Source organism: Parus major, chromosome 7 (genome assembly GCF_001522545.3).
Source record: "Parus major isolate Abel chromosome 7, Parus_major1.1, whole genome shotgun sequence".
Taxonomy (NCBI): Eukaryota; Metazoa; Chordata; class Aves; order Passeriformes; family Paridae; genus Parus; species Parus major.
The window spans coordinates 35,519,080-35,535,676 of record NC_031776.1 but is presented as its reverse complement, the minus strand read 5'-3'; the positions used below and the strand labels follow the sequence as shown (position 1 = coordinate 35,535,676).

The following is a 16,597-nucleotide window of genomic DNA, read 5'->3' as shown; positions in this document are numbered from 1 at the left end:
TAATGATAAAATTATCCGTCCTGAGCATTTGGAAATTGATTTACACAGTGTCTACAGAATTTGTTGGTTATTTTAATTCCATGTACATCCCTAACAATAAACTTCCCAAAGAAGTTGTAGGAATCCAGTGGTGACTTTATTTCTGGGGGAGACACATCTGTTTCTTCAGAGCCTTTTGCTGTCTCCTTCCTTTGTGAGCTTCCTATTTACATAACAAGTCTGTGCTAACAGATTAAAAAAATCCTGTCCCCATCTAATCTCTCCAGATACAAACAATATTCTTACAACTACAGTATTTGGAGGATCTAAAATTAAAAATACTTTCTATGAGCAAACATGAAAAATACCAAAAACTGTTATTCCTGTAAGAGCAACAAACTGAACTTTTTAATTGTGTGCTGTCACAAATGAGTAAAAAAGAGGGTGGCAGTCAGCCAGTTCTCATTTTACTTTAGCTGGGTTTTAAATGCATTTCTTCTAAATCAAATAACTTGATTATTGGCTGTTTTCAGGTTATTTTTCTTTTTTTACTCTGTGGCATAAATGAAAACCTCTCCCCCAAACCAGTTAATTTCAAATTAGAGCCATGAGCTCCATGCTGGAAAATAACAGCATCAACTTTTGTTTGGGAGCATCCATTTCTGTCTGATTTTCTTTACAGTAATAGTTATTTTGTCAAGGGAGAAAGTCACATAAAATTATATTTGTTAATTGCATTATCTTTCATTCAGAGAAATCAGAGAACCCCAGAGAAGTTTGGGTGGGAAGGGACCTTAAATCCCATCCATTCCCACCCCTGCCATGGGGATGCCTCCCACTATCCCAGGCTGCTCCAAGCCCTGCCCAACCTGGCCTTGGACACTTCCAGGGAATGAGAATCCTCAACTTCCCTGGGCTGTCAGGAAGAGAGGCAAAGAGGGAATTCACCTACCTGAAATCAGGAAGACTGGTGGGTGTAATCCTTTAGGATTTGGTGGTTCTCAGAACTTTTGGGAAGAATTAGAGAAGTGCTGTTTCTTCAAGTCTTTGTGGTTTTTGCCCGTTTTGTTGCTCTAAAGCCTCTTCTTCCTGCAATAAAATACATGTTGTACTAAAGGGAGAATTGCAGAAAGGCAAATTATCCCTAAATTCCCTTTGGAAGGATCTCTGTCTTCACTGCCCATACACACAGAACCAGGAGAATTCCCTACAGTCCACGTAGGGTCCAGGTCTGGCTGTATCCTCCCCTGCTTTTTGTAGAGAATTTAAGGCTGTAAAAACAGAGCCCACACAGCTGGAGAATGGAGAAAAGGACTTTAAAATGAGATATTCTTGAGAGGATCCACCACAAAGCTTCAGAGAACTAAAATAGCAAAAAGACGCCCAGTTTTGCTTATTTATACACACATCTCTTTTTATATACAGTCACACACATGGACATTTCTATAAATTAATATAAAAACTCCCAAAGTAGTTTAGAACCATTGAAAGTAGGTTATAGACTTGCAGACTTCTATTTCCCAAATGCCTTGTAGATTTTGCCCCTAAACCAAGCAGAATTCTGTGACTTGAACAAGTGATGGCAAATCATGATCTCGGTCCAAGCACAACCTTGAATTTAATTTTATTCCTATAATATTCCAGTATAAAAAGTGGGTGAAATGACAGATTATATGGCCATGGTTATGCCTGGAGGGCTCACAGGATTTTCAGGTTTCCCCAATTCTGACTCAATCCAGAATCCTGGCCTGAATCAGGGCTCTGCTGTCTCCTCAGCAGAAAGCCTGAAAACTCTGGCGACACCAGATTTTTTCTTTACTCCTCCATTTTCCTGGAGTTTGAGGGAATTCCTGAGGAGGGAATTCCTGAGGTGGAGTCCCTCACTCTGTCAGGGGGCACAACTCATCCCTCTGCTCCCTGTGTCCCTCCTGGATCAGCCCAGGGAGCCGATTTGTGTATTTCTGCTGGATTAGTCTTAACCCAGATCCTTCCCTAATCCCTGTGGCTGCAGGAATGCTTGGGCTGGAGCAGCAAGGAGTGGCACACGGACAGGAATGAGAAACTCCAAGTGGAAAGAGCAGCAGCCACTTGGAGAAATCCAGGATGTTTGCTCATTTTATTTCTGAGGCCTGAAAATCTCTTCTGTGTTCACGGGAGCATCTTGATGTATTCATTGTTTAAAGAAAATTGATTCCTAAATGAATTCCTAATTCTAAATTTTAACTGTTACAATGCCAAAGAACAAGGGAAATGTCTAAAAAAATGGGAATACCTGACTGTTGTTGGAAACAATAATCTTGCTTCCGTACTGATTAGAATTCCCATCTATTATCCGAGTATTTGCTAGACACGGAATCTGGAGAAAATGAAGTTAAAGCAGAACAGATGGCAGAAGAAAAAGAAGAAGCAGCTATCCCACCTTCCAAGGCTACCTTTGCAGGAACATATGGCCTTCTCCTGGGCTTTTGTATGACAACAAGTTGGCCAGATGAACAGAACTTCAAAAATGAACTGTAACTGCCTAACAACAGCATGGACCACGTGAAAAGCGTGAACGCTCAAAGAAATATCAAAAAACAGGCAGGTCTTTCTGAAAACTGAACTCAGAAATCAGCTGGAAGGCCAACAAGCTATCACATTTCTTTAAATTACAAGATACATCATAATAAATATAACATACTGATATATTTCCTTTATGTATGTGACATCAACAAGGCTAAGGTGCTAACATATTTACTTTACATATGTGATATATAGATATAATAACATTTTCCAAAGGTTTGGCAACGCTGTCCTGTGAGTGACTGTTGCTTTGAGCATGGAAGATATAAAAAGGGAAATTATCTATTTTTTTTGTGTCTCCACTTACGGGAAAAAAGGAAAAAAAAAAAGGAGTTTTAATTTGCAAGAGGAAAAAAATCAGGCATCAGTTTAGTCAATATTTCAATCCTATAAATCCTGAGTAGCTGATACCTCTGCCTGCAGTTTGGCCATTCTCCACATCTTGATGAAGTCCATACTCAAGATTTAGACCTGTAAAGTCTGGAGAATAAAGGTCTCTCCAACAATCACACGCCCCAATTTATTTTGGTTTTCTCAAAACATCTCGGAATTAAATTTGATGAATAATTTACAAATTATTTTCATTCATCTGTAACACAGCACTTTGAAAACTTGATTTGTTTCCCTCAGCCCCTTTGCATACCTTGTGTACACACATTGCTGTTTTCTGGCTCACAATGGAAATGTAATCAACTTTTCTCCTTCACTGATCTTTAATTTAATATAGAGATAACTGAGAAACTGATGAGAGAAGAGAAGATAAACAGAGAATTTGAGGTCTGTATAATGCCATTTTGTCTTTTCTCCTGTTTTTCCTGAACATACATTGCTAAAGGTACAAAAGAATGAGTTAGTAAAAGATATAGTTGTTCCTACTCCATTCTTACAAATAATTGATTTTTGTAATCACAGAACCCCAGAATGTTTGGGTCAGAAGGGATCTCAAAGCCCATTCCATGGCCAGGGATGCTCAGGTTTTCTCTTCAGGTGTCTCTTATGATAGAAACAGAAATATCCCCCCAAAAGTGAAGACATTTGGTAAAACAACCCAAAGAGGAGAGAGAAACATTTGTCACACTTGTCTCCCACCCCACTGTCCACTCTTTCCTCCTGCACTTCCACACTGCTGGAACACTCCCTCCACAGGCAAAAATTAACTCAAGCCACCAGAACATCTTCATTTCTATCTCCTGACTCAGGTTATTTCACAGAAATATATTTGTGCTGCCAAGATCAGAACTTTTTCCATTTCTCCACAATGTACACAACTCTACCAATACCTGGAGAAACACGCCCACAGCAGAAGGAGAAGAAAAGGACACCTGGACTTTCAGAGCAATCTCTTATCCCAAAGCCCCAAACTCATTAGGAGAGAAGAAATTTCATGCAGCAAGCACACCAACAGTTTATATTTTTGCCTCATGACACTTTATCATCACATAATAAAATGTCTTCTTTTAGACATGACATGATGCCATTGTTTAAAATTAAATCCTCCCCAAAGAAAATAACATAAACTTCTCTAAACTGTGTTACTTCTTATTTAAAAATTCTTGGCACAAACCTCCATAACTGGCAAATCTTGATTATTTTAAACTCTCTTGCAGGGCAGATGCTGCCATGGGAGCAGAGAGGAGACTCCAGCAGATTCTGCTCTGGATTCAGGCTCCAACTGAAATTATCCTGAAACTGGAAATGCTGAGAAAATTCAAAATTAATTTCCATGGAGAAGGAATTTCATCCCAGTTCCATCCCTGCCTGCTCTAGGCCGCCTCTATTGTCACTCCACTTTCTCCAAGCAGTTCTTCCAAAGTAATGCTGTTAATTAGTACAACTAATTGTCCAATTCATTGATAAAAGTATCAGGAGGGCATTTGAATAATCCCCAGGCACAGGGCTCCTAAAGCAGAATTCACTTTCTGGAATTCTGATTCTATTCTTGCTAAGGTTAATGGATGGTTTCCCACTGAGTTTAATATAATTCACATTGGATCACTCCTGAGTATATATTTATATAAAAATGCCCTACTATTTCAATCTGTTTGATAATTTAAAAAATATCCACCTTATTTATTCAGAAATAAGAGCTCAAAATTTTATAAAAATTTAGCCCAGGACTGAATGAGTTTTCAGAAAGCTTCCAGAGATTTTATAAAGTCTGGTTTTAAGGTATTTATATGTAAATGGGACTAAATAATCCAATATTCCTCTGATTTTTAGAAATATGTATCACAACAGCACTAAGGCCAAAGAGAAATATTAAATATTACTAATGACAAATATACCAAATGTCATTGGGGAAAAGCACAGTAAAAACAAGGATTTAAAGGTGTCAAGGTGTTTGACAGCGAATCAACAACTGGAATAACCAAACTCCAGATTTTTGAAGTTAAAGACACAAGCAGAAATTGAATTGAAGCAGAGCACACAGAGGAAAATGATCTGAGAATGAGACTTTCAGTAGAAATCAACAGACAACTTGGTTAAACCTAAATTTGCTTTTTATTTCATGATTTTATATGAAGTTTTCTCTATAACTAAAAAAAAACCTCTTCCAAGCTAAAAGAACTAATATAGAAGTTGAAAAATTTTAATTGCTTCGCTTAAGTTAGCTTAAGAGTTAATAATATTAATTTAATGATTAAAATATAAATGTACTAACATTACAGCTTTACAATTTTGTATGGCTCTAAGAACAGTGAACTGCAAAATGTCAATTTAATGACTGAATTTTTCCTCCTTCACAGAAAGCACAATTGAAGTGTCCCAGTTCCTTCATTCTCAGCGTGTTTTTTACACTTTCTGGCTTCAGGCATAATAAAAGATGAAGTTTCTGACCCCTGAAGCTCTTGTTTCCTCTCCTGTACGTGCAAACTTCCCTAATTCAAAGGTCTGGCAGGAAGGAGTTAATGGGAGACTCCAGATGAGAGACTCCATCTCCCAAGGAGAATCCGAGACATCCGTTCAGGGAGAGAAGCTTGAAATTCCTCCAGAATTACATCAGGTTGGAACTGATGGACAATCAGATCCTGTGGCATTGCTGCTCTGGGAGATGAGAAGATTCCTACTCCATCCAACTCCAGTGGTGAGCTGAGAGTGAGGATCCTTCAGCTCCCTGCAGAGCTGAGCTCAGGCAATTCCCAAATTCTGGGAAGAGCCTCGGTAACAAGCTGGACATGCCAGGTCTGGATGTGATCTGCCAGGACCTTGATGGGCAGGAACAACAGGTATGGCACTGGAATATCATCCAAGTATTGGGATCTGTATTGGGATCTGTCTTCCACACCAGGAAAAGAGAAATTGAATGTCTGGACACGGCTTCACCCAGAAACTTCTTCCTACTGCTCCTCCAATCAGCCTCTCCTGGGCTCTATTTTTTGGAGCAGATCCAAACTAAGCCCAGTTTAAAGGATCTGAATGATCCCATCACCTTCAAAAAGTTCAAGGCTGAAAGTAATTCCATACACAAAGAACCTAGTTGGATTTTAAAAGCACCTTCCAAGGGATGGCAGCACTGTGCCAGGGGAAAAAAACTTCAATTTGCTTCGTTGAAATGTGTGAATGTGCAAAAGTGGCGACAAAACCTAAACAAAACTGGGATTTACAACAACCTCAAACTGAAATTCTGCTTTTGCCCTTTCTTTGGGCCAACGTGAACAACAAGTGTGAGGAACAGGACCTTCATTTGAGCAACCAAAGTCTTAGAGAATGCCAACAAAACACGGCTTTGAACATAAAGACAAAATGAAGCCGTTCTGTAAATGGCAGGAGAGCAGAGAAAATGACTATTTTAGCTCCTGCTCAGTTGCAGAGAACAGATGGAAACATTTAGTTTGGACAACAAGAATTATTCCTTGATAATGCAATATTTCTCCCTAATACCAAGATAGCCTGAAAACCAGTAAAAGCATCTTTAATTTTCCATGAACTGAGATCTGTGCACCTGCTGGGGCTCCTTTAACATCATAAGTGATCAGATTTTACATCAGTTGAGTTTCCTGCTCTGTGGCACCATCCAAAGCTTTTAGCAGCCTCATAATATATATATATATATTATAATATATATTATTTCATTATAATAATTATGAATAAGAATAATAGTTATTATTATCATATCATTATGATTTATATTCTGCATTAGCAGCTTCAGATAACAGTGCCCAGATCTTTCCTCAACTCAGGTCCTTGCAGGTAACAGTTAACAGGTACTAAGTGGAAGGACTGAATTAGTAAATCTCAAGTAGGGTTACAAAGAGTCAACACAAGGCAGATACAGACTCCTGAATTATTTATTTTCTGAACTATAAACATGTTCTCTGCTAAATCACCAGAATTAAGAATCTACTGGTGCAGGCAGATGCTCATTTTGCATACTAGGGCTTCACTACAAAGCGGTGTAAATTTACTCAAGGTAGGAATTTATCCTAAAACACACATTTAAATGTCTTAAATGGACACACCAAATAATTTGGCTTTTAGTGCTGCAGGTCAGCCCAACGTGATGGTGAACAGGAGGATAAATAAAGTTTGTCCCTCTGCATCTTCAAGCATTTCAGGCAGTAGATAAAAATGAGCAGCTTAAAGCAAGGTGTTTCCCTAACAGACTTTTGGTAGATTTGTCCAAAGAAACATTAAATACAGAAAGTATAAATTCACCTGAAATAACACTTTACTCTCACATTCTTCAGATTATCATCAAGGGCTATTATTATACCTATTTATATTTATATTTTATATCATATTGTACTTATTTACCAAAATATTTTATATCAGTGTTTCTCCTCACTTGATGTAACCACGTCATTCTGTGGCAGAATTAATGTGACAGCACAAACATCTCTTCTGCTTTATTAATTGAATTAATTGTCTGGCTCCAAACCCCAAACCCACAACAAACTCTACGTTTGTCGTAACCACACCCTGAATGGCAGCCTGGGCTTTGCAAAAAAAGTCTCAAAGCTGCAAATAAACAAATTTAGGAAGGAATTCCCGGCTGGGAGGGTGGGGAGGGGCTGGGCTGGAATTCCCAGAGCAGCTGTGGCTGCCCCTGGATCCCTGGAAGTGTCCAAGGCCAGGCTGGACAGGGCTGGGAGCAGCCTGGGGTGGTGGAAGGTGTCCTGTCCATAGTTGGGTGGATTGGGATGAGCTTGAAGGTTCTCCCAACCCAAACCATCCTACAATTCCATGAATTTCTGTACAATCCTGTACAATTTCTGTACCTCTGGATAAATCCTGCCAGTAAGTTTGATAAAAATCCATTTTTGCAGTGCGTTTTCCAGCTGCTCTTTATGAATACAGAAGACACAAAACCAATAAAGAGGAACAGAATCTTGTTTTAACATTTACTTTCAAATTTCTGTGTGATCAGCAACAGGAGATGATTTGGGAAGAGCCGTGGATGTAACCAGGGGTGTGGAAAAGATCCAACACACCTTCAGAGTAATGATTTTCTCTGCCCCAAAAAATGATTGCAGACACAGGCAGGGACTTGAGAGATGATTTTGGAGAAGCTGAGCCAAACTGAAAAGTCTCTTCACACAGAATTGAAAATTGTTTTTAAAATTTCCCACTCTTCAAGAGTAACACTCTAAAAAACTTAATCCATGAAGCTTTTTGGAACTACAGCAAGATAATTTAACACGTTGTGCTGCTCTGAAGTTAAGGTCACACATTCTGCTATCATGTTGTGCATGAATTTTGATTTCCCTCAGCATTATGGTATTTGACATTCATGGAATCATCTCAGGTTAAGGCAAATGGTGAAATGTTGCATCAGGTTGTATTTTAATAACTGGAATTGAGGATTTCAGGTATTTTGTACTACTGCAAAGGCAACATGTGTACATTTACATGCAGTGACTGTTGTATCCAAGGAAAAGCCATTCAGTGATTTACAGCCACGGCACTCAAGCACAATTATCAGCTTTGAAATCCATCAATTTGGGTTTTTTCCCCTTTCTTTCTTGCTTTTAGCTGGCACTAGCACAAGGAGTTCTGGCATAGACTGTTTTCAGTTTGTACACATTTCAAACCAGTGTTGATTTCCTGGGACAGATGATTTAGAATTGCCACATTCCCTTTAACTGAGCAGGATCTGCAATAACACAAAATTTCTTGTATTTTTAACTATTGGGCTTCCAGCACTCAAAGGCTCATTTTCTCTTTCCATTAAAAAGTGACTTTTTCTTTCTCAAACCACTGAAAAGTCCAACAGGGTCAATGTATCTTCTTTCCTCTCTTTAAATTCAATAAAATGCCAGGGACAGAACTTTACTATAGGCTCAGTTTTTGTTCTTTGGAAGGGACAAAAATGAACAGACATCCCATTTATTTTTGGTAGCTTTTGGTGTTAACATAAACACGATTAAAATCTTCTATTTTTTAGGCAAAAAGTGATATTGCTGCTCAGGTGCATTCCAAGAGATGCCAGGGAGCTTTCTGGAACGTTAATTGTGAAGTTATCAGCTACTAATACTGCAAATCCTGGTGTTTTTAACCACCTAATGAGTTCAAGTTTTCCCAGACTGATTCCCTCAGGGATGATTCCTCCTGGATAAATACCTGCAGCCTTGGAATCTTCCCTGTGAGGGTGAGGAGGGGCTGGGGTGGAATTCCCAGAGAAGCTCTGGATGCCCCCGGATCCCTGGAAGTGTCCAAGGCCAGGCTGGATGGGCTTGGAGCAATGAAGGGAAGGCCTTGGGATAGAAGAAGGTGTCCCTGCCCTGGGAATGGGATGAGCTTTAATGTCCCTTCCAACCCATTCCGTGATTCCATGACAATCTGGGATGTGAAGCTTTGGGAATCACTGCCAGTGTCCATGGTGAAACACACACTGATGTCCTGCTCCCAAATACCCAAACACAACTTCCCACTGAAGGGAAACCAGCAGGCACCAGCACAGCTCAGGGTGACTCCAAGGGAATTAAGGGACATGAGGAAAGCTCTGTTCCCACCTCTCAAATCCCTAAAGCCGTTTCTGGACTGGTTCTGGTGATCCACTGAAACAGCAACAGCTGAAGAGACAGTTTGGTTCCTGCAAAGGAGCGGCCAAGGGCCCTCAATCTTGTGCTCCTGTCAGAATACAGCCAGAGGTACCATATGTGACACCTACTGAAAGCTGTTAAACAATTAAACCACCCTAATTAGGCAGCCAGCAGGCCCTCCCATTCTTTATGCTTAGGAAATGTCAAAAGGAAAAAGCATCCAGACCCTGGAGATCACCAACCTTTGCATTTTGAAACCAGACCGAGGCCACGCCTTTGAGTGAAAAGGAGATAAAATGCAAGTTTTTCTAATGTTCAAAGGGTGCCTTGAAGGTGTTGCAGGTTTGCAGTTATTTCAGTGCATTTTCTTTAGAAGCACAGATCTAATTTTGCTTTATTGTACTAGAAAGCATCAACTAAGTGTTCTGAGCTTTCAGCTTTCAGAAATATTTGTTTCCTCTGCTCTCAGGCCTTGAGCTGCTGTGGAAAAGGCCAAAGTCAAGATCCATCTGGACAAATCCAGATGTACCACAGGTTGTTCCACCACACACTTCTGTTGGCTAAACCCTGAATTAAGTAATTTATTAAACTTAAAATCATCAAGTTGCAGATGTTACGGCAAGATCTACTGACAGAAGAATTCCTGTTTATTTTCTCTAGACCTTCACAAGAAAACCTCATCAGAAACATCTTCAATATTCCCTCAAAATCTTTATTTTTTACCTTTTATTGGAGCTATAGAATCATGGAAATGAACAGCAGGGATGGCTTCAGCATTGACAGTGCTTCTAGATGAGTTCAAGGACAGGTAAGAAGAAATTTAACTGGTTTGGAATCTCTGTCCTAGATCTCATCCTGCAAAACCTGATGGAGAGTTACCTAATGTTTGAAAAACAGAAGAAGGGTGAGGTATTTGGAATGAGAGGTCTTTCCAGAATGAAGGAATGGAACAGTGAAAATCAGGAATGAAACAGTGAAATTCAGGAATGAAACAATGAAATTCAGGAATGGAACAATGAAATTCAAGAATTAATGAAATTTAGGAATGGAACAGTGAAATTCAGGAATTAATGAAATTCAGGAATGGAACAATGAAAGTCAGGAATTACTGAAATTCAGGAATGGAACAGTGAAATTCAGGAATGGAACAGTGAAATTCAGGAATGGAACAATGAAATTCAGGTATTACAGAGCTGTGTTTGTGATTCTGTGATTTGGCCATGTAACTGAAATGCCTTTTCAGTTCTGCCATCAAGAGTCAGGACTGCAGGATTCAGCAATTTCAGCTGGACAATCCTCAATCTGTCTGCTTTAAAATCACCTTACATCACATTTAGTTCACTGCTAGAACATAACAGTTCCATCTTAGATTCATATTTTATAAATTTCTATTTCCACCTAAACAAATAATTTACTGTTGTGTCAGTGCAGCAGATCTTTTGTATGTTGTGGTTTGGGGTTTTTCCCCCCTCCCTTTTCAGTGAATATTTCCATTATTGCAAATATTCCATGAACTTGAATCTAAGCTAAAATTCACTCTAAAAAGCACAGCCCTGCTATTCCAACAAGGGTCTGTAATCCTTGCAACCTCTCCTTCCCTCCTCCCTTCATCCCACTTTTCAGGTTCAGTTCCCAGGCTGAGGGGCTAAACTGCTTTCAGCTTCTTACATCCTTCTGCATTTAGGGATTGACCACAGAGGAAGAAGCCAGACCCTTCTTTCCTTCCAGCCAGAAATGTAATCCCCCTGACCTGAACCCAAAAATCACTTATGGTTTTAGCTTTTCCTCCAGAATTTCTCCACAGTGGGAGAGCACAGAATTCCATGCTGGAATTCTGTCAGTCCATACTTGGAGTGCAGGCTCTGAATACACAGCAATGCTGTTTTATCTCCCTCAGAATTTGGTGTTTAACTATTTACTTGGGACAGCACAAGCCTTACCTTAACAAATGTTTCAGCCTCTGAAAAAAACCTCTGTTTAAAATCTACCACATCTAGCAATAATTAAAGGGATAAAAAAATCAAGGCACATCAGGAGTGCAGCTACAAATAAAGCACTTTTTAGACCAAATTCATGTCAGGAGGACACTGGGCTGGGCAGATATGAGAGGCAGAAGAGGAGTGATTTTATATAAAATGCACTTTGTTCCTATTCTGGGTAATTTCTATGGAACAGTGCTGTAGGTGCTGTGGTGAGCTCTCTGGCAGTGCCAGGCTCTGAAACACGAGCAGGGAGCTGGGAGCTGTGAGCAGGGGCTGGGAAAGGTGATAGCCTGGGAGAGCAGGAAGGCTGGGATCAGTCACTGGGCTGTCTTCTGGCCTGTGGCTTCTTAAATTCAAACAATCCCAGGAGGGATGGGCTTTGGAGCTCATCCCATCCCACCCCTGCCATGGCAGGGACACCTCCCTCTACCCCAGCCTGCTCCAAGCCCTGTCCAGCCTGGGACACTTCCAGGGACCCAGGGGCAGCCACAGCTGCTCTGGGAATTCCATCCCAGCCCCTCCCCACCCTCCCAGCCAGGAATTCCCAGTTCCCAATATCCCATCCATCCCTGCCCTCTGGCACTGGGAGCCATTCCCTGGCTCCTGTCCCTCCAGCCCTTGTCCCAAATCTCTCTCCAAGCTCTCCTGGAGCACCTTTAGGAATTGGGAAGTCACCCCAGAGCCCTCCCTTACGCTCCCTTGGATGCCTGGAGAAGAAAAAGGACCTGTCTGGGGCAGGACATCAAATCCTGCAGGGAGCAGATCCAGAGATGTCAGACACAACCACACAACCCAAGCCCAGAGAGGGCCCCACTCCCATCTTCACTCCACAGTAGATTTCCCAACAAATATTCCTGGTTTGGAAGCATTTTCTCATGGATCAAGCACACTCCCTTCTTCACAGAAGTACTCACATTTAACTTTGGCCATTAAATATGGGCTCTCAGAGTTTGTTTTTCCAGGGAACAGGTGTGTAATTCCCACCTCCTGCTCCGGTCTCCTCAGCGTGTCCTTATCCCTGTCCCTGCAGCTGCAGCCAGCCTGCTCCTTTGTAATTATGAACCATCTTTAACTGGAATTTTAGCTCCACATTCCTGCAGCCCAAATCAAAACTATTCACGGAGAATGTGTAATTTTGTATTTTAAATATGTTTAGATGGGACCATCACAGTAATCTGAGGGCATTGGCCCTCCTGCAGAAACATCTGTGTCAAAGCAGGGACTTGTCCCCTTCTCTGGTCTATTTTTAAAGGCTTGAAATGTGTTTTAGATTTTGGATCATCAAGGAAATGCAATTTAAGACAAATCAGAAAAATCAGTTTTATGTATGGACTAACTCATAATCACAATTTCCACGGAAAAGGCATTAGAAAAAATCCTTTTAAATACTAAGAAAGAGAAAAACCAACTGAATAATGGAAAAACATTTGGTAGGAACCCCCAGATTTTATACCCTCGTGCTCAGGAAGGTGCCTGGCTCACCTTTAAACCCTCACCATCCTTTCCAAGAGGAGCCATTGTGAAAGAGCTGGATTTTACAGGATTGCAGGGCTGCAGAACAGGGTTACCCACAGCCTTAGTAATATTCCAGACAGATGGAAAAATCAGCCAAATATTGATAATATGGCTTCTTTAACTACATGGTGATTTTTAGCTTTTTTCCCTAAAATGTCAAAGTACCACAAAGTAGCATCACCTGAATCAGGGATTTGCTAAATTGCTTTACTGGAAGAGAAAAGCTTTGTGTTCCCAGTGAGTTTGGAAGTGCCCTTTACACAGGAACAAAACTCTCTCTCCCAATAACTGTTTTCTAAGGATCACAATCAAGTGAATAAATATTAACCCCATCAAGGCACGTGCAGATCATTTTGATACACCACTCAGAGGCAGTTTGCTCAGCTTTTTGCACTTTAAATGGTATTATAAGGGAGAATGATAGCAGGAATGGTGTAAAGAACCCCAGCTGAAGGCTGTGTGTGATGGGGATAGATTGAATTCTATACTCTGAGAATACAATATCAACTGAAAGCTGCTCCATGAGAACTTCATTGAACACAAAGAGGATCCTCCAGTCGGAACACCCACGTGTCAGACTATTCCTGAGTGCCATTGTGCCTCCTGTCACCTGCTCATTTGCCTGCAGGATCTGTCCTCTGCAAATGTCACTTGCTGCCACTCAAATGCTGAAATTGTGCTGTTGATAAAGAGAAAACTTAAGGAAAAATAATAATAATAATAATAAAAAAAGATATAGGTCTGAACCAACATAAATGTCTGTACTGGCAAAGGTATAAAACATCCAAATAAAAATTAGTAGCATAAAAAAATGGTGTTAAAATTATCTAGGGGAAGTTAAATATACATTATAATACCTATAATATTTATGATTTTCCTCTGTTACCTTGTATTGAAGGGGCACCTGTTTTGCTGTTCCCTTGTTGGGACAGGAATTAAATAAGAATTCACTCCTGGATCTACTTCCTGACGAGCCATTTATTATCAATGACACAAAGACTCACCAGTGAACACTCCCATTTATGTGGTATAGAAATGAGAACATTTTGTTTTCTAACATCTAAACAATGAGCACCTCAAACAGATTCCTGCTCCCATGGAAAATTCACTGGGATCCGTGTCCTAAACAGTTTTAGTTCCTGGATAAAGGACTGATCAAAAGAAAGAGGAGCTATTTTAACTTTTGATGGGTTTTTAAATAGAAATTTTAGTTCATTTTCCCTTTTCCTAAACTCAGCTGCTTTTGTCCCCACTCTCAGAGCGGCACCAATAAACTGAGGGTGGACTTGGCTTGGGTTAATGCTTGGACTATGTGACTTTAAAGGTCTTTTCCAACTCAAGAAATTCCATGATTCTGTGATGAAACCTCACAGAAATGTGATGAATCCTTTGAAGTGATCCAAACTTAGTTTGGGAGGCTGAGCCAAAGCCAGCTGTGGCAATTACTGACTCACCTTGGTGAGAATTTTTACCTCTCAGGAATATTTTTCAGGAATGTGGTCAAAAATAAAAAACCCTTTTTGTGTTCAGCTGTGGAGCATCACCACAGGTTTGGAGAAGAGAGACTCTTTTCTTCAGAAACTCAGTGTGTTTGATTTTAAAAGCATCCCTGGTTTTAATTTTCAAGCATTTCCCTGGACTGGGATCCTTCTAGGAAAAGGCCAGTTGAGAATCCTAAAAATGATAATGCCTTCCTTAAGCATTTCAATACGTTTTTTACCATACCAGTGACCTTCCAGGGATGTGAACTGATAGAAAGGGGAAAAGAAAACAAAACTGAAGTGCAAAATGAAAAAAAGAATCCCTTCACAACCTTTCAGGCCACCTTCATGTAAAAAAAACTCAACTTTTTTTAGGTTTTCATTAACAGCTATGTTTGAAATTTGCTGCCCTTGAGCTTCCTTTTTTTCATTTCTTCCCTAGAAGGAATTATTAAAACAAAAATCAATGATCTGAGTTTGGTTTGGTGTTTCAACAGAAAAGAATAATTCGGTTTATCTTAAGTACTACACTATACATTCTTCTTGTACATATTATTTATAATTAATAAATAATGACAGGAGCTTTTATCTGTTATTTGAAACCAGTGGCCCTTTCAGCAAAAAGATGTGGCTTTTACTTCACAGAAATCCTAAGGATGGAGATATGTAACATTTTCTGATACCACAGACTGAAATAATCCAAACCCTTGACATTTTCTGGAGATATCCCAAGAACCTCAAAACTTTCTGGAGGTATTCAGGTTCCTGGGGTTGTAGGAAGCCAATCTTTAGCTTTGCTTAGAAGAATTAACTATTAAAAAAATTAACTGTAATAATTTTTCTATTTTGTTAAGAATTTTAAAGAGAGAGGCACTGCAGGATCAGAAAGTTTTGCATTACTTAAATGTTTAACTTCGAAATTACAACTAAATCCCTGAGCTTGATTAATTTGGTTACAATAAAAGAAGAGTTGAGAACATTTCCTTTTGTTCAGGGTGCCTGCTGCTCCAATTTTTCAAAATGAAAAGCCTTTGTAGTTGGTTTTATTTACAATATCTGTGTAAGGAAAAATTCGAAACGCCAGCCCATAATTCAGTTTCAGAAGGAGCAGCTGGAAGAGAAGTGGGGATCATGGAAAACAAACTTCTTGCTCTGTGCAAAAACTTGGCAGAAGTGGCAGAAAAATTTCTGCTCAGGCAGAGAACAACTTATCAAATCTACTACATTTCAAATGTACTTTGAAAATTTGGCTCTAAAATGCTCCTAAAAGTTGTGATATTAAAGAGCAACATTAGGAAAAAGTATTATTTTTTTTTACCCCAAATCCTTTAAATAATTTCTGTAGCAAAAAAAAAAATTCAAATGAAGTAGGTCTCCTTTTATTAAATTTAAGGAGGTAGAACTCGTTTATACCTTGCTTTAGAGAAAGTACCTTGGGATTTCACAAAACTCCAAGTCTTTCATATGGAAAAAAGACAGAGCGAGACAGAAAATTGATTGTTCTCAGAAAAGCATCAGGGCTTCAGCAAAGGCAACTGAACTCCTTGTTTTTAATGACAATTCAGGAAAAATAGGCTGAGGAGAAAACTGCTGGAGCCCAACCCATCTCCCTGTCTGCCTTAGGATGATCCCAACCCAAGCCTTGGGAATGCCAGGGTTGGGATCCAGGCAGAGAGCGGAGTGTGAGCACAGCCAAAGCTCTGTGTGCCACAAACTGCCTGGGAATAAAACAGCTCCTTAAATCCTGGAGGTTGGAGCTTGGTCAGGAATGTCTCAGAGACAACAAGGCTTGGAGTTGAGGATGGCACAGGGCACTGGATGTGTCTGTCAGTTACTGCACAGCAGCAAATTCCTTCAAATTCCATACTAGAATTTTCTCCATGTTTAAAAAGATGAACAGATGCAAATCCCACTCACCCTCCTGGATGCAGAGCCAGGTTTCTGTGTTATTAATGCTGGATTTGCCCTCAACACAAGGAAAACATGGAGAGTCCAGAGGAGGCCACAGAGTCTGGAGCCTCTCTGGAGCCAGGCTGGGAGAGCTGGGAATGTTCCCCTGGAGAAGGGAAGGATCCAGGGAGAGCTGGGAATGTTC

General features: G+C 40.1%; 1 protein-coding gene across 7 annotated transcripts in view; it reads right to left on the bottom strand.

Moving 5' to 3' along the window:
• Window positions 1-16,597, bottom strand: part of MBD5 (methyl-CpG binding domain protein 5) — a 110,233-nt gene that overhangs the window by 48,207 nt on the left and 45,429 nt on the right. For 6 of the 7 annotated variants that reach the window (XM_033516248.1, XM_015634709.2, XM_015634710.2 and 3 more), the window contains exon 3: window positions 932-1,068. The gene's annotated coding sequence lies outside the window, so the exon portion shown is untranslated. Of the gene's footprint in view, window positions 1-931; window positions 1,069-4,105; window positions 4,240-16,597 lie in introns of all 7 variants that reach the window. The other variant, XM_015634711.2, reaches the window with a different exon arrangement.